Below are 19,195 nucleotides of genomic sequence, written 5' to 3'. Positions count from 1 at the left end.
CAAAGAGAAAATAGCCTACCATTCTGATGTCTAACAGAAGCTGCGGGCTCTGTTTTGCTCTGGGTGCTGGTTGCCTTTCTATTTTTCTTTTCACGTGATTGCCATAAAACTACACATGCTTGATGGTGATGATGATGATGACGTTTTGCGTGCTCTTTCCATAATTCACTCTTAATAAAATTAAATGTAATGGTTTTATGCTGTCCCCTGAGGGCACATATCATAATTTACGCACCTCCTAGAACTGATTTGGGAGAACTAATTTCCTACCCATTATCCATGGGCTTTCACACATTCTAAAAGTCCTCCCCACTGCCTCCCTGGGGAAATAACGGCTTTTTCCCCCCTGACATCATTGCTTCCCCTATCCTGGAATCTTAGTCTTTTGAAATGACTCGTTTCAACACTTTTTAATCCTGTTAGCAGGTAAATACATCTTCTAAAAGATGAAGGATGGATAAGAGACAGAAACATTTTAGGATCAATCCCACAAATATCTGAGACCCATACCTACAATATTCCACTTTCAGCCAATTCCTGCCAAAACCAAGGTCTCATGGGCCATTCACTCCACTTAATGGACTTAACATGTGGATGCCCCTACCCGTGAGCACCCAGCATCTTCACAAAAGAAGTTAATAGACCATTTCAGAAGGATTATCCCTGCTTGCCAAGCAAAGTTAGATCTTATTATCTGCATATTATTCTCCTTAGACCTCTACTAGATTGAAAAAAACACCACCACATTTTTAAAAGAAGTTTTAGAAATGGAACATCGTCCACTGGGAAATCAGAACATTACATCTCCATTGTCACATAATAGAGCCGTTTGCAAACTGCGTCCAAATTCAGTCTGCCAAAAATCCTACTGAATCTTTGCAAATAAAATTAAACTGTCTCCCGAAAATAGATCACAGGTAACTTCGGGTCATAGTTCCTTCAAAATTTTTGCAATATGAAACTTCCTAGAATCCTCATGTTCATATAAAATGTAGCCACTTGGCAATAATGCTCTCTGTCCAATAATTGAGACCCAGCTGAATCTCAGGAACCAACAGGAGAAAGAGCTTTTAGTCAGTGCCAGCCCCTGAGGCGGGAAGATCAATTTGTTTGTAGGCCCTGCTGCAATTGATCTGGTCATCCAAGCTGGATACATTTACCTCAATGTTGAGAGACTCAAGAAGAAATTACCCCCATTAAACCTGTTAGTTTTTCACGGTGGTATGATGCACTTGCATTTGAGAGTTGGGTTATTTAAATCCTAAAGTGGAGTCTTCTGAAACACTTTAGAGCTGTGGGTGGTTTTCAACCAAAAGGTCACAACCCCTTTCGGAGTCAAATGACCCATCCACAGGGGTCGCCTGAGACCATTGGAAAAGACATTTATGTTATGATTCATAATAGTAGTAAAATTACAGTTATGAAGTAGCAATGAAAATAATTTTATGGTTTGGGGGGGGGGGTCACCGCAACATGAGGAACTGCATTAGGAAGGTTGAGAAGCAGTGCTTTAGAGTTATATTCAGCAGTGAATTCTTCTTTTATGATTGTTTTTATTTTCTGTGTACGAGCGTTTTGCCACAGGCATGTCTGTGCACTACATGTGTGTAGTACCCACATCAGACAGCCTCGAACTAGAGTTCTAAATGGTTGCCAGCTGCTATGTGAGGACTGGGGAGCCAACATGCATCTTGAAAGAACAGCAAGTGTTCTTAACTGCTGAGCAATCTCTCCATCCTGTAGATAGTGAATTCCTAAGAACAAGGTTTTGTTTCCTTATGGTTGTTTATTATTGTTTTATAACTTGGAAAAACAAAACATTGCATTTCATAGCTGGGAAAGGCTATGGTAGGGAGCAGAAATTCCTGCCCTGTTTTTAATGCCACCGCTCAGGCAGGTACTTGCCCCAGGCAGGAAAGCTCTGCTGGGGATCTTGGCTGTCCAAGGCCAGTGTGTGATGGACCCCCGAGATGTTGAAGTCAGACATCTACAAGCCATAGTCCTGATTTCTTTCAGATTCCTCTGCGGTATTTGAGGGACTCTGTGTTTAGGAGAGGGGTGTAGCAGGGAGAAACCTTTTTTTTTTTTTTAAAGAAGCTCTAATACAGAAAAACAGATTTAAAAATCTGAACAGTTGGGTCTAGAGAAGCGCTTGATAAATTTGGTCCTTGGGATCCACATAATAGGATAAGAGGCAACTCCTGCAAGCTGTCCTCTGACCTCTAAATACAACCAGTGGAACACACACACCCCACATGCATACACTCTGCACACACGCATACAACATAAGTAAGCATCAAACATCCTGAGAAGCTCTTACTAAGTTATATATCTATAGCACAGTGCCTATTACTGTGGCCGCACAAACACACAGAGCATGAGTCTGACCTCTGTAGGTACCTGTCTTTGTAGAGTTCTGCAGTGTTTGCCCTTCTGTAGCTGGCTTATGCACGTAGTATCATGTCTCCAAGACTCACTCACGTTGAAGCACAAGCCAAGGTTTCCCACCTATTAAAGGCAAAATCATTTCATTGTGTATATAGACCACATCTTAGCCATGAATTGGCACCAGGGTTGATCTTGTGTTGGAGTGTTGTCAGCACTACTATTATCAGCAATGGCCATCCAGATATCTGTCTGCGCTCCTGCTCTCCCTTAGTTGTGCACACATGCAAAAGGGGCACTGCGGGGTTATATGGTATCTCTGGCTTTGTTCTACTGAGATGCTCCCCATACCCCCCTTCATGTCTTCCAGCACAGCACAAGGCCCGAACTTTTCCAAATCATCAACAGCGCCATTTTCTGTTTGCTGTTGCTCTTTGTGGGTACCAGCTACCGTAGAGGTGGCATTTCACCAGAGTTTGGCTTTCCATTTCTCTCATGCCTTTTGATGGTACTGATCTCATCGTGTGTTGATTGCCCACTTCTATACCTATTTTAGGGGAAATGTTTGAGTCACTTGCCCATTTTTAAGCTGGAGCAATTCATTTTTTTAAAATATATTTTTAATTTGTGCTTCCAATTAAGATTTGAAGAAACAACTCCACTGATTGAGATAAGATGAAAAAACATTTTAAATGATTAATCTATGCCATCTGCCATTTTACATGCCCTCCATCTGGGCTTAGGAGTGGGCTTTGAGGGTTCTGCCATACCTTTTCCACATGTGCCTCTCCATAGGGATGGACCTCCAGGTTCCCCATTGCATTTCAATCATTAAAGCTAATTCCTCCCTGCTCCCCACATCCACGATAAGGCATTTTGCCAGCTAACTCGCTATGCCTGGCGATGCATCAACAGACTCAAATTTTGGGATATTTTCCTGGAAAGAGAGCTGTCTGGAGGAAAGGGACTCTCTATTCTGGGGCCCCCTCATTGCTGTGTAGGCTGCAGTTTGTACAGTTGTGACATGCATTCTAAAGAAGGAGAAAATGTAAAACAAGGACAGAAGTCTCATGTAAGCGTTTTCCTGGTCAGGAAGTAACTTTGACAGCAAGGGCCCCCACCTTATGTCCCCTGTTAAGTGGAGAACTTACAGGCTGAAAAGAAGGGACTTACAAGAGACTCTTAAAATGGGGGGCAGGGATTGTATTGCTTCCGTTTGACACTCCATCCTCCTTCCTCCTGCTACCCTGCTCTTTCCCATCCTATACTTGTCATCATGCCCAGCACACCTGCTTTGATTCCTTGGTTAGTACTTGGGGGTTTAGTCTAATCTCAGAATAATATCGATTTTTGAGATTCCAGAGTCAATGGGGAAAATGTTCAATCCTGTTTTGGGGGATGGGGGAAGGCTGGGTCATACCCTGGGCCGAGTCCTTCTCTGTGTCTAGAGGCAACCATTTGGTCCACAATAGCCTGCCTTTGTCTTAATTGAACCAAAAAATGCAATCTTTTCTTCTTGGTACTAGGTATAGTGGTTATATATATATATATTGACTCGGAAAGCAAAACACTGCACTTAGTTACTCTCAATGGAGAGAAAGGACAAGGCAGAGAAGAAGAGATCAGATCCAGACCCATTCTAATGGCACGCCCCAGGAAGGCACTTGCCACAGGCAGAGAAGGCTCTACTGTAGATCTTTACTAACCAAAGCCCATGTGTGATGAACCCCGAGATCTTGATGTCTGAGATTCAGACATCTCAGCCGCTGAATGACCGACCTAGTTTGTCATGCCATTCCCAGCCCCAGTTAGCAAGGACCATATAACACGAGCAAGGAACAGATTACTGGAATCCAGAGAGTCCCTTCCCAGGAGGACAAGTGGTATTAAATTATCCTCTGAGAAAAGCCATGAGAATCTCCCAGATGCCTCTAACAAAGTCCCACAACCAAGGAGCTTACACAGAAAAAAACTTACTGCCCTGAACTTTTGGAAGCCATAACTCTGGGGTCAAGTTTTGGTAGCCCCTGTTCCCTCTGCAGGCTCAATGCCCTACCTTTCTGATAAGGGTTCCCCCCAGTAAATGGATTAAACCATGAAAGACACTTTAGAGCTGGGGTAATAGGGAGGCCAGAGAAGTGCTTGTCTTAAAGGAATAAAGACCAGACTTCAATACCTGAGCTCACAGAAGAAGCCGTGTGTGGGAGTATGTGACCATAACAACAGCGCTGGGGAGGCAGAGACAGGCAGATTCTTGGTGTCACTCACCAGCCAGCCTTGCTAGCTTAATGAACCCCAAAGCCAACAAGAAAACCTCTCCCCCATCCCTAAAGATAAGAATGACAGCTGAGATTTCCCCCTGGCTTCTATTCATGCGCGTGCACACACACACACACACACACACACACACACACACACACACACACACACCACCACCACCACCACCACCACCACCACCACCACCACCACCTCCACCCCACATGGACTGCACAAGAATGACACATGAAATCAGAAACATAGTACTTGTCCCCAGAGTCCCAAGACAAGGATCAAGAAACTTGAAGAGCAGACAGCCACCATGCAGATTATGTTGTAAAGACAAATAGCTCCCATTAAACCTCCTTCTGTGCCACACTGACTCTCAGTGCCTCCCTGTGCTAAATACAGCTTCCAATCCCCCCAGCCCCCCGCCCCCTTCCCATGACATCTTGTAGGAGACTTCTCAGCCTTTTCCGCCTCAGCGCTGGGCCCTGAGCGGTTGCCTCCTCTGTTTATCACACCAGGAGAGCCACTCATGCAGAACTGCAAATGTTGTCCTTGGTGATAAAATTATCCTGTTCGGGCTGGGAAATCCACCCCCGCAGCGGGCAGCCCTCGGCTAACAATGCGGCCCCCAGAAAATACCCAGCATCCCGGCTCAGAACGGTGTTTAGCACAAGTGTGTGTTCTGCTTCTATCTTCGCACACAGACACTTTAACTCCAGTGAGCGGTAAGGATGCCCAGCTTTGCATTCCTCACGGCATAACACTGTCATCTAGGGAGAAGCTTGTGGGAGGGACGGCATGAGAGTCCCCCTGCTGGGAACATATTTCCTGCTTTCTTTCTTTCTTCTTTTTTGTGCCCAACTCCCTGCTCATTGTGGGAAAATGTACAATTGTAGATGTGGGTTAAAAAAAGGCAGGGAGAATAAAATCAGCCACAATCTTACTATAAAGAGGCAATTATGGTGACATCTTGACACTTTTTGGTTCTAGAATTTGTCTAAGTTGTTATATAGCATAGTTGGAATCATACTGTGTGTGTTATTTTGAATCCCACTTTTACTTTTCACTGGATATGCTCACAGCATTCCTCCAAGGCTTGTTACTAATCAGCCGCCTAACGGATCATATCTGTGGTAATGGATAATAATGACCTATGAATACAGCACAGCCTTCTCTCTTGGAGTTAATCTTTCAGACTGACATGGGGCTTCCTCAGACCCAGGATGATGGTGGTCAGTCACTGGGGTTCTTGTGTGACATTATATTATTTCCCTCATAGTCCAAGTTTCCTTGCTCTTTAAAGGAAATTAGGCCTAGGCACGTCTAAGAAATGTGGAAATCTGAAATTCCAGTCCAGGACCAAATGTGTAGAGTGTTCCCAGGAGGGGTATTGTCAGTGCTCTCAGACTCTTGGCTACCAGGACGTTGTGAGAATTAGAGAGAAATGGCTCAGTGCTCTCCCAAGGCCATGCAGTCATATGGGAAACAAGAGAGACCGGGCAGGAAAGGCCACTCAGGGTGGAGACTAAAAGCATAAACTCCACGCCCCAGATAGTGTCCCTCAGAGAGTTTGCACTGGACTCATTCATGTTCCTATTTTAAAGAAGAGTCAACTGAGACTAAGAGATCTTAAGTGACTAGACAAAAGCTGAAAGTTTAGAGGGACTCCTCTATCCTTCCAAGCCTGAGAGGTTTTACAGCATGCCGAGGTTGCCTCTCAAGGCCACTGCTTCCCTAAGATGGCTAGTTAGTGTCGTGTTGGCAAGCTTCTCAAAAAAAAAAAAAAAGCCTTGAGGCATAGGGGTGGGTGACAGGTAAATTGTGGTAAAAATTGAGGTACCTAGGTCCCTCCTTCTCAGCATGTTTACCTGGGTTTCTAGTAAGGCTTTTTTTTTTTTTTTTTTGGCCATTGCCTCAGTTTTTATTAACCAAAACGAACGACCTCATCAAAGGTCAAGGCCTCTCCCTAAGGCCAGACAGTATTACATTACTAGTCAATGCTTTTGGCCTCAGAGTATTGGGCTTCCTAAGAGCTACATGAACTGTCCACGCCAAAGGCTTTGCTTCAAGAGCCTCCGTGACGACTTCTGTTCCAACCTCTTTTATCTGCCCCGTATTCCTGCCTTCATTTTCTCACAGGCACTGACTCTGCCCAACGGTGCCTCCCCATAAACCTGTGCATGAACTCCCTCAGAGTTGGCCTCACAGGCCCTGGCTAAGACCACTGGATGACTAGTCACTTATAAACTAAGGGAAGGGCTGAAGACATGCGCATCCTCCCGTAAGGACTCCCCCAACCAACATCTTCCCTTAGGGTTTATGCTGGGAGAAGAGTATTTTGACTATTAGAGAGGAGAAGAAGGGCTTTGGGGCTCTGAGAAGGAGCAGGGTCCGATGGGATACTTAACGTGATGCATCTGGGCAGCCAGGCTGTGTGGTTGCAATGGTGAACTCCCAGGGGGTGTCTCCACTCACCTGAGCCAGAAAGAAAAAGAACCCAGAAGGCAGAAAAGGAAAGAGCCTGTGGCTCTCAACCCTCACTGCACATCCCTTGGTGACAGGAGTGCCCTCATTGCACTGCCATGACCCTGAGTTACTGTTTCAGGACACAGCTCAGGCATAAACAACTTTGAAAATTCCCTCCGGGTTCTAAGGCCCCCATAGGATTGAAAAATATTTGTCTGTGAAGAACAGCAGGCAGTGAACGGCAACAATCCACTAAAATCTACTCCACAAGTTTGCTCTGGTTGCTGAGGAATCAGAATCTGAGCTTATTTACCACCCAAGATCACTTTCTAGGCAGTACTCAGTGGGGGAGTGCTGTTGCCATGTGTGCTGAAGGCCAGATGACCCTCCATCACACTGGTTCTCAACCTTCCCAGTGCTGTGACCCTTTAAATACAGTTCTTCATGTGGGGGTGACCGCGAACCATAAAATTATTTTTGCATAGCTGTAACTTCACTACTGTTGTGAATGGCAATACAAATATCTGCATTTTCTGATAGTCTTAGGTGAGCCATGTGAAAGGGTCATTTGACCCCACACAGGGGTCGAGACCCAGAGGTTGAGAACCTATGCTTTAGCAGTACCTGTGCACACCCCCAACACACACACACACACACACACACACACACACACACACACACACACACACACACACACACAAAGGGCCCACATATACATGGAAATCTAAACAGCTAACTAGCCAGAGACAGGGTGAGCACAGAGATTCTTGGTGGGATCTCTTGGGATTCTGATTACACCTGTAGATTCTCTGACCCCAAGCCAAACATGATCAGAATCCCTAGAGTGAGGTCTGGGAATCCACATTGCTTATCAAACTCCCCAAGACCAAATCTTCCTCACACAACTTTAAGACCTTCCTCTCAGAGTTTGTTGCCAGGCACATTTTCCCCTGTGCTCTGTTTACCAATGTGCAAACTTTTGTTTCCTGTGTCTCAACAAGCAAACAAAACAAAACAAACCTTCCTTTTTCTGTGTTTCCTAGAACACACAATGTGTTTTCCAATGTACACTCAAGGGCCAGGAGTCAGTCATTCCTGCACAGATGCACCAACTTGTCCATGAACATCTAAGGCTGAAAATACTCTTTAGCAAATTCCTTTTAGTTCATTCTGTTCTGCTAGTTGGCATGGTAAACATATCTCGTGGATTGTTCCAAATATTTTTTTAATCACTGTGCAACAGAATTGACAGTTTTGTATAATAAAAGGTTAACATAATGAGCTGAAAAAGAAATGAATGAAGCTTGATTGCTCCGCTCAGAGGCAGTGTTTGCAACTGAGCACACTGTACTTAGCTTGATGCTTGGCCCATTGTCTAATGATTGTCTTCTTGGGACGGAAGACGGCTCTAACAAGGACAAAAATAGATATTAATAGACTTGTATACACTCACCCAATAGTGTTCCCTTATCAAGGCCACACAAATATTCCTCTGGCCACCGTGTAAAAACAACAAGCATGTGTGAGCACGGTGGAGGCTTTCTCATGGGGCACGTCTGTGTCTTCTTCATCCCCAGTTACGCATGACACTTCTAAACTTCTTTAATTACTTGGTGATGACATGAGCATTCATATTAGTGAAATGATTTTAATTATCTCTTACAGTAAATGTCAGTAGGGAGCAGCCCCAGAAAGAGCCCCATGTAGACCCTGCACTGGCTCAGGCTTCAGCATCCCCCCCTTCCTTCTTTAAAATCCAATTATCTCCTGGGAGTTCAGTTATCAACCATATTGATAGTCCTTGTGGCATCCCTAAACCAGGTGAAGATTGACAGAGCTCTATCACAACAGCCCTTTCTTTCTGTCCCCCACAATGAGCACAGGCATCCCTTTGGCCAGTTTTTCCTGTTTAACACTCTAGGAACACAGGGAAACCCAAGGGTGCATGAGAAGTTATAGTGCTCTACTCTGGCTGTCCAAGATCATTGCGTTAAAGGGTGCTGCGGTGGTTAATGTTAAGTATCATTTTGACACACCTACAATCCGTGGGAAGGGAGTCTCAGTGAGGAATTGTCTACAGAGGTTGGCTCCCGGGCACGCCTGTGGAGGTGATTTAATACCTACCCACCATGGGTGGCACCATTACCTAGGCAGAGGATGTTTGAACCATATAGGAGAAAGTGCAAGCTCAGCACAGGTGCATGGAGTGCTGCCTGTTCCCAGGTGTGGATGTGACCAGCTCTCTGAAGGTCCTCCTGCAGTTCCTTCTCTAATACGATGGACTGAACTCTGGAGCTCTAGGCTGGGTGACCTAATTCCTTTAAGTTGCTTCTGTCAGAATGTTCTATCACAGCAACAGACAAGGAACTAACACAGGCACTGAAGGGCTTTCCCATTGGGAATTGGGACCTTTCTTCGGAGGACAAGCTTGAAGATGCAGCTGTCACATCACAGCCCAGCGTGTTCCATAAAATTTAAATGGTAGAAACCAAGTCTCAGTGCGACAGTGCAGAGGTTGGGTCTAATAAGTGGGTTAGGGTTATTATCATGGGAGCAAGATAGCTGTTGTGAGAGTAGACTTGTAAGAGTAACTTCATCTCTCTCACTCTCTCACTATTGGAGGGCTGCCCTCCTGCTTCCTACCAGGGGATGATACAGTATGCGGGCTCAGGATATCCTGTTGCCTTGGTATTGCACTTCCTATGACAGTGCCAGAGCTATGAGCCAAATAAACTTCTATCGTTTATAAATCACTCACTCTATAAATATTTTGTTATACCAGGAAAAAAAAAATCAAGCATCTACCCAATGCTACCCGGCTCAGGGTTTCTGATCCCAGGACAAGATATGGAGCTGGTGCATATGTCCTCAGCTTCAGTGACAGTGATCTCTCTTAGGCCATGCTGTCACAGATCTGGGTGGTAACTACAAGAACCCAATCTGATGGGTGGTAAAATACAGCAAGCCCCCAGTCACCCCGTCCCAGTGTAGATACACTCCTAACCAGCTGTCAACTCCCTACTCCTTCAGCATAGGCAGGAATTATGTTCCTCTGGGGTTCCTGTGCCATAGGCACTATACCAACAGTCCTCAACCTGTAGGTCATGACCTCTTTGGGGATTGAATGACCCTTTTATAGAGTTTCATATCACATGCCCTGCATATCATGTAATTTCACTACTTTTCACAACAGTAGCAAAATTACAATAGTGAAGTACCTACAAGAATAACTTTATGGTTCGGCTCACCACATGAGGAACTGTATTGAAGGGTCACAACCTTGGGAAACTTGAGATCTACTGCGCTATACCAAAAGGAGAGGTATGGTTGCTTTCCTTTCAGTTAATTCATGACTATAGTGTCCCCCATCAGCAATTGAGCTCATTTCTCTTTGGTTAAATTCTTCTGTCTTTATAGGTATGGCAACACATGGTAACATGAGGCTCTCAACTTCTTCAGGACGTTCTTAACACATTACGGCTTGCTTATTCTCACAGCAGGTAAATCCATGCCCCTGTTTCTACTCAGGACTTTCCTACTCTGGTCATTGTCAGAGCCTACTCACCTGTCCTGGTTTAGCATTTTCATACTTCCCGTGAGCGGCCTTGGTTTCCATCCTAAGAGTCTCAGCTTCTGTCCTAACTTGGTTCTCCTAACTTCTGCCCTCCTGATACTAAATCTGTTACTAAAGAGCAGCCAAAAAAAAAAACTTAGGGTGAGCTAGACTCCACTTTATAACTTCCTGCATCACTTCCAGACTCTACTCTGAGAACTTCAGCTTACCCTTCATTTGCCTATGTGAAATAATTGTTACAGCCCAAGATAAATGAGTGGTCTACCCCACCAACTCTTGAATAAGCCACTTGATTTAGGAACCGCACTTCCCGCTGCACAGATTTATTGTGTACCTACTGTAGGCCATGCATCTGCTAGGAGTTTGAGATATGGAAGATATATTATCCATGCCTTGTAAGTAGCTCATGGAGGCGTTGGGAAATTATCAAGTGCCTAATACCCTACCCGGGAGCAAAAGATTGCATGGTACAGGGAAGTGAGAAGAGGCTGGAGAAAATTCCATGGAGGGTAGGATCCACCAGTCTTTAAAGTAAGAGTGGATTGATTCTTCAGATCATGATTGACTATGTACGGCTGTGGGATCTTGATTTTAACCTTTAAAATGCAGACTTGTGTGTGTGTGTGTGTGTGCATGTGCTTGTGTGTGTGCACTAGTGTTAGTGTATGAGTGTGTAAGTGTGTGAGTGTGTGTGCATGAGTATTAGTGTGTGTGTGTGTGTGTGTGTGTGTGTGTGAGAGAGAGAGAGAGAGAGAGAGAGAGAGAGAGAGAGAGAGAGAGAGTAAAATTACCTCTCATGTAGGGCTAAGAGGATTAAATGACATTTGCCATAGGAAGTATTTAACCAGGACTCCTACATAGAATACCATGAAGAAGTAATGACAGTAGTAGCAATTGCTAATGTTTAACTGAATATTTGCTCCTGATAGGTAGTAAGAATGGGTGTAATGTTTGAATTATGCTTTAAAGGTACCGGGATTTGGGACCGGGCATGGTGGCGCACGCCTTTAATCCCAGCACTCGGGAGGCAGAGGCAGGTGGATCACTGTGAGTTCGAGGCCAGCCTGGTCTACAAAGAGAGTCCAGAGCAGCCAAGGCTAACACAGAGAGACCCTGTCTCCAAAAAGGGGGGAGGATTTGGGCTAGACTGGGCAGGGGAGGTATGGTGGCAAATTTTCTACAGAAGAGAAATTTAACTAAAATCATGTGAACGTGGAACTACAAGAGTCTCCCAGGGATTGTCAAGGCCCCTGCGGTGGGAACTGGCCATGGAACTGGCTCTATGCACCCTCCATGCTCCCTTTAGATGTTGTAGTTCACATCTCCACCATCCAGTGCCTCATCTTCCCTCCCTAGGGAAGCCAGCCCAGGCACAGTTGATGATGCCGTATGCCCTGGGAGGGCTGGGGAGATGGCTCAGTGCGGGAAGCAGATGCCATGTGAGCATGAGGACCAGAGTTAGGATTCCCCACATAAATGGAAATACCAGATCATTATTTACCGGGGTTCCTGGAGCGAGCTCATGGGCTGGAATAGCCGTATTAGCACTCTGGATTCAACTTAGAGACCCTACCTCAATGAGTAAGGTGGAGAGTTATTGACGAGGAGCCCTAGTATCAACTTCAGGATTCCATGCACATGTACATGTATGTGTCTGTGCACCTGCACACACACACACATGCACACACACATGCCCACACATATGCAATATGAATATACACTTGTGGATATTCCACACATACAGAGCTACATATAACAAACTCCAAGAATTAAAAAAAAAAAGGCCCTTGTGCAATGCTAGAAGGGTGCTGTCTAATATTCTAATGATAGAAACCGACATCTTGGGCTGGTGAGACGGGTGAGCTGGTAAAAGCACTTGCTGTCTCTGGAAAGGAGAAACAAAAACCTTAAGGGTTTCTTGGACCTCGATGCATACACTGTGACATATGCACATGCACACACGTGCACATGCGCGCACACACACACACAAATATAATTTTAAAGAAAAATCAAAATCATTCATAATGTTCATAACTCTAAACCCAGTGCTCTCACTTTTGGGAGCTTAGCATAAGAAATCTATCAACACCATTTAGGAAGATTTATGCAAGGAGGTCTGTAGTAGATAAAATTCAGAAATGATTTAAATGTTCAGAAATGGGAGATGAGTTAGTGTCACCAAACGTGAGTCAGGAAGCTTGAAGCATGAAAAAACCAATGCCCAAAGATGATTTGGGGAGAGAGGAAATAGAGTTTATGGAAGATGCTGGCAGGGAGGCAGATACATCACAACTGCCACCTTGTCCACCCCTGGAGAAGTAGAGGCATTTGAAGACCAGATATAGGCTCACATTTCCTGGGAATGGAGTCAGTGTGGCACTAAGCAGAATTGAGGGCAGGACATTTACTGTCTCAATTAATGTTTTAAAATTAAATGTAATTAAAGTATAATATATAATATAATCATATTACTATAATACTACATGTAATTATAATAAATTAAAATATATAAATTTCTCCCTTCCCTTTCCTTCCTTCTTATGTGACTTTCTCTTGTAATTTCTCAAGTTCACATCCTTTGTTCTTTCAATTGTGTGTGTGTGTGTGTGTGTGTGTGTGTGTGTGGAGAGAGAGAGAGAGAGAGGGAGGGAGGGAAGGAGGTAAGAGAATATTTGCTCTTGTACTTTTTCAAATTAACATGCTCCTTTCTTCTGTTTTATATACACATTCTGTGCATACATATATATGTGTGTATGTATGTAATATGTGTGTATGCGTGTGTGTATATATATGTGTGTGTGTATGTATGTATGTATGTATGTATGTATGTATAGAGGTGATGATGCATCCCTTAGCTGTGAACCACCACAGTTCCTGACTTTCAGGGTGTTTTCTTTGTTTGAGGGGCGTTTTAGGGGGGGTGGTTGGTTGGTTGGTTTTTTGAGACAGTGTTTCTCTGTGTAGCCTTGGCTGTCCTGGACTCACTTTATAGACCAGGCTGGCCTCCAACTCACAGAGATCACCTGCCTCTGCCTCCTGAGTGCTGGAATTGCAGGTGTGCGCCACCACCACCTGGCTACAGTCCTACCTGTACCAGCTGAAAGCAGGTAGAGCTTGACTGTTTCTTTACATTCCTCCTCTGTCACAAAGCGATATTCAAGCACTGAGGTGCTACTTAGGTGTTAAGAGTGGTGGTTCTGAAGACTACCCGGTGGTGTAGAGGCATGATTGTGATTGAGTTAAGTGGGAAGGGCAGGGTGTAAAACAATATTATATTCTGAATTTTGTTTATTCTGTGTTAGAGACACAGAAGGAAAGTGATAATACTGGGAGCCAGTTTCAGTTGGAATCTTGAGTCCTACCACCCCAACCCCCGCTGCCAGATGCACATCGTTGCAGGGGTGACTGTGTGAAAGACGGTTCCAGAAGCCATTTGGAAGAGGCACATGTAAGGCCAGAGACAATAAGTGGGTCAGAGACCTGCACCCTGGGAAGGTGACAGAGCGTGCTTTGTGGAGACCCAGAAGACACCCCAGGACACGCCAGAGAGAGAAGGCTTCCTGCCAGTACAACATGGCGTGAATCCTGAGCTACCCTGTTTCAAGTGTAGCTGCAGCCTGGAATGTTGGGAACTGGTGGACTCTGTGCGGATGCCTGTAGAGAGAAAGGCACAGAGGAAACAAGAGTTGCCGAGTCGTTTTTAAAACCACCTCGGATCCCCTCTGTTGCTGGTACTTCTGCCCTCCATCCATTTGTGCACACCCTCATCTCTGCTCCATTGGATATGCAAATGGGAATCTTGGTTGTTGATGGGGTCCTGCCCTGCAAGGCATAGTAAGAAATCAGAGTGGAACAGGTCTGGGCCTCCCTTGGTGGGCATGCTGTCTGTAGCAGTAAGTGAAGTAAGCTGAGCTCCATCTCCTCAAACTTCTCTGCGCTAACAAAAATCAGCTCACTTTTTTTAGACGTTGTTCTTCCCACCCATGTGAAACTTGATAGGTGATCCTGTTAGCTATGTGGTAAGCGCTCTGTGGACATGTTTACCCTGCCAATTGGTGCCCTTTGTCATATTCTTACACAGATATTTTTAATCCCCTAGATCAACACCGTTGTTTTGTTACAAAGGAAAACAAGACAGAGCTTATCAGAACCGACCAGATTAAGGGCATTTTTACCTTGGGGTGCCCTGAGGGATCAGTATGGGACGGAAGTGCTCAGGAGAGTTCTGGGTACCAATAGTGCTCTGTCATTTTGTTGTTGTTGTTAAGACAGGACATCTCTCTTATGTAACCTTGGCAGTCCTGGAACTAGCCATGTAGACCAGGCTGGTCTCAAACTCGCAGACATCCAACTGCCTCTGCCCTTCCTGGTGCTGGGATTAAAGGTGTACTTTGCCACACCCTGTCCCCATAGTACTGTTTCTAATCCTGGGTGCTGGTTTCTTGGTTTCACATGGAGGAAAGTCACCTAGTGGGCAAGGGACTTTTGCTTTCTTGTTTCCCTGCTTTGTTTACACCTCTGTCTGTCTCTCCACCAGCTCTTCTGTATCCTCCACTCAACAGAGAGGCCTCCCTTGACTCATCCCTGTTTGGGAAGCTCACTGAACGCACTAACGTCCCTTACAGCACTCACACCAAGTCAGTGTTGCTTCCCACTGCTGTCAATTATGTGTGACTCTTTCCTTAAAATAGTCAATGAGTAAACTAACCTGGAAGAGACTGAACCACTAACCAAAGAGCTTGCACAGGCTGGACCTAGACTGCACCCCCCCCAACACATATGTAGTAGATATGGAAGGATGGGGTGTAACTTCTGGAGAACCAATAAAAGTGTTATGTGGAGAAGGCGAGTGGCAGCCAAAGTATCAAGGTCCACAGCTATTTGTCCTGAGCCCAGGACAGAGGGTAGCATAGGAACCAGTGATTTGTGAAGGGAGGATAAAGGGACAGAGAAGGAAAATCCAACACAGAGCTAGAGGGGGAGGCTAAGGAGAAGGCAGGAGAGGGCGCTAGGAAAGGCTATGCCTCTTGCACTCAAGCTTAGGCGTGTTGAGACCTGGCTGGAGACTGGGTCATTTACATGGGTAAGGAAGCTTTCAGGGAAAGCAGTCTTTCCTTGGACTTAAGCCTAGGCTAAGGACAGGGTGTAGTTCCTGAATCCAGTCTGCCTCTGATTTTCTTCTGGCTCCAAAGACTAGAAAAGACTGCCCTCTGTTGCTTCTACAGGTCATCGAGCTTGAAAGGTCACAAGCACAGGTGTGGGAGCAGCCTTGGCGGGAACAGCCAAGCCTCTGCAGGGAGGAGGTGGGTACTGTCACAGGCTGTGGGAAACATAGCTTCTTCATCCAAGGTCTGAGGAAAGAGCCCCAGAGGTCTATGCTTAGCCCTCCACAGGCTCTGTGTGGCTGTTACACACAAAGTATGACAGTGTTGGGAGATGCTTCTGGGGGCCTCCATGACACAGCTGCCACCATACACAGGAAAGGGGTGGCTGTTGCCCCTCCCATTTGGGGACCAATGGGCTGCATTTCATAGCAGACATGAAGTAAGAAGCCTGCCACATTCTCTCTGAGCAGGAAGTCCAGCTAAGATTTTATGGTGAAGTGTCATCTGCTTTATAGTTTCAGGACAGAATTAGAAGCACAGATCTCTGCGAGCTGGCTGCTAGCAAGCATACAGGAAAGGGGAGGAGGCAGGAAGCCAGCCGAGCAAACGGTCCCTCCATCTCTGCCTTCTCTATTCTTTTTTTTTAACTTTTCCAACTATATGTCTTTTTAATTTTTTAAAAAATTTTATTAATTTATTCATATTACATCTCAACTGTTAGCCCTTCCCCTGTTTCTTCCCATTCCTCCCTCCCTCCCACTTCCCCCCTTCTCCCCTCCCCTATGTCTGTGATTGAGGGAGACCTCCTCCCCCTATATATGCTCTTAGAATATCCAGTCTCTTCTTGGTAACTTGCTATCCTTCCTCTGAGTGCCGCCAGGCCTCCCCATCCAGTAGACGTGGTCAGAAAAGGGGCACCAGAGTTCGTGTGAGAGTCAGATCTCACTCTCCACTCAACGGTGGAGAATATCCTGTTCGTCGGCTAGGTCTTGGTAGGGGTTCGAAGTTTACTGCCTATATTCTCCTTGGCTGGTGCCTTAGTTTGAGGAGGACCCCAGGACCCAGACCTGCCTGTCATAAAGTTCTTCTTGTAGGTTTCCAGGACCCTGTGGATCCTACTATTTCCCCATTCTTCCATGCTACTCTCGCCTAAAGTCTCAATAGGATGTCCTCTCCTCTCCACTTTCTTGGTAAGTAAAGTTTTTCATGGTACGTATACGTGCCTTCTCTATTCTTACATCCCAACTATCAACAGAGAGGACTTGTCTTCTGGCCTCAAACGCTCATGGGGAGGCTACATTTCCCTTTGAACTCAGTCCTTGAGGGACTCCTACTGTAGGGACAAGGACTCTTGCTTTTAGGAGTAAAACTATGTCATGAGATGAGAGAAGACAAAGGCATCATCAGTAAGCCAGGGGGAAAAAAAGCCCAGTTATTTTCCTAGAGGTACTATCTTATTATAGGATCATGTGGGTGAGACTTTCTAAAACATTTTCTCCCTACTTTGTTGTTGTTTGTTTCCTGATATGATGGCTTTCGAATTTTTTCAACTGCACATTCAATCAGTAAACTTATTTGTCTACTCATGCCCATTTGTTGATAGTTACAGAAAGTGTGTTGTCTGTTGCATTTTTGGTGAAGGTTCTAATAGAGTGTGTCCCCAAAGCCAGACAAGATTCATTTCACAGATTGGTAAACTAAGACTTAATAGAAGGGCCTTACCTAGGTCTGATGGCCAGAACTTGTAGGGAACGTTTAAAGCTCCCTTTGAGTCAGGCCAGCTCTCCCGCTCACCACCCTGTCTCTTGTGGGTGGTCTTAGCCACATCCCCCTAAGTGGCTGCATTCTTCTTTCTGTGTTCTAACTGTCCTTCCTTCCCATCCATCTTGGTTTGAGAACGGACTGTTCCTCTACCTCTCTAGTGCTTCCCACACTGGTCCTGCTTTGCTCATTTTCCATTGCCTCCCACAGCCCAGGCTGAGCTGCAGTGTGAGAGTTCTGCAACCGCAGGCATGGGCTTCACACGCCCCGTCCATTTCCCCACACTCCATTAAGCACGGATGATACACAGTCCATTCGCAGGCCTCACCGTGCCCAGGGGTTAATGTATTCTGAAATTTATTTGTAAAAAAGAAAATGTGTCCTTCAGTAAGATGTGACTCACTCTGAGTGGCCACCCCGGACAGGGAGGACAAGGTACTTGAGCCTCCAGGATGAACATGAGACATGAGGGAGAGAGACCAGCTTCCCTGGTTTTGTAAAATCACCAAGTCCCAGAAACAGAGTAAAGAGAAGCCATGGAGAGGACCTGAAAACAACAAAAATCCAGGAAAGGCAGGTGAGAAATCAGCAGCCAGTGTGTCAGAAGGGAGGTGGGGTCAGGTGGGGATGGAGTTGGCATGGGAGTGGGGGAGTCTGGGAAATCTCACTGTTGAAAGCCAATCACTTCTCTCTCGGTCTCGGTCTCTGTCTCTCTGTCTCTGTCTCTGTCTCTGTCTCTGTCTCTGTCTCTGTCTCTGTCTCTGTCTCTCTCTCTGTCTCTCTGTCTCTCTCTCTCTCTCTCTCTCTCTCTCTCTCTCTCTCTCTCTCTCTCTCTCTCTCTCTGTATGTGTGTGTGTATGTCTGTGTGTACGCATGTGACTGAATCATGTGTGTGTGTCTGTGTGTGTCTAGTGCCACGGCTGGAGTTACTGTTTAACCAAGGTGGGGCTACAGTGCTCGCTCTACCCATATAAGGAAGCACCTGAGAGGGAGAAGTAAGCAGAGCCTGGCATCACCAGTTCCCTTATATTTCCTCCAAGGCAACAGTACTCTCCACCGTCCCCTCTGCCGTTCTCCAGCCCTCAAGACTGCTACTGCTCAGCCTGTGTGACAGACTCATCCTGGTGGACTTCCTGCAGGAATACTGCCCGTGGTGCTAGTCTACTGTCCATCTGCAGAGGACACAGGTGAGGTGCAAGCAATGATCTCGGGTGTTAGAGCCTTCCCAGAAAGAAAACCTAGCTTGTGATGCTAGTTCCGGGTCCTGCCCCAGGGCTGTGATGCAGGATGCAGGGGCCCTGAAAACCAGGCCTTTCCTATGTACCTGGTCCAAGGAGATGTATGCTTGGAAGATTCAGGGGGAGATTAAATTGTGTTAAGATATACTACATTTAAAAAATCTATTTTCAATTTTTAAAAAGTTTTGGAGACAAACACAAGTTGATTTTTATAGACAAGGTTATCACACTTTTGCCCCAGTTTATGAAGAGTAAGGGTCTTGGTTACTTAGTCATCTTTGCTTTTGGTTCATTCAAGGTCATACCCTTGAGGTCATTGTTGGACATAAAAGAACACTTATATATAAAAAAAAAAAAAGAACACTCAGATTACAAGAATCGTGACCTTTCTTTAAATCTTT

At 45.5% G+C, this 19,195-nt stretch overlaps 1 protein-coding gene across 1 annotated transcript in view; it reads left to right on the top strand.

Annotated features, from left to right (window-relative positions):
* The first annotated feature begins 18,578 nt into the window (after positions 1–18,578).
* Positions 18,579–19,195, top strand: part of CAPN13 (calpain 13) — an 82,079-nt gene continuing 81,462 nt past the window's right edge. The window contains exon 1 of the mRNA XM_084793657.1: positions 18,579–18,743. The gene's annotated coding sequence lies outside the window, so the exon portion shown is untranslated. The remainder of the gene's footprint in view (positions 18,744–19,195) is intronic.

This window comes from Acomys minous (genome assembly GCF_964271855.1).
Source record: "Acomys minous genome assembly, chromosome: 8".
Classification (NCBI taxonomy): Eukaryota; Metazoa; Chordata; class Mammalia; order Rodentia; family Muridae; genus Acomys; species Acomys minous.
This window is presented reverse-complemented; position numbering and strand designations above follow the sequence as displayed.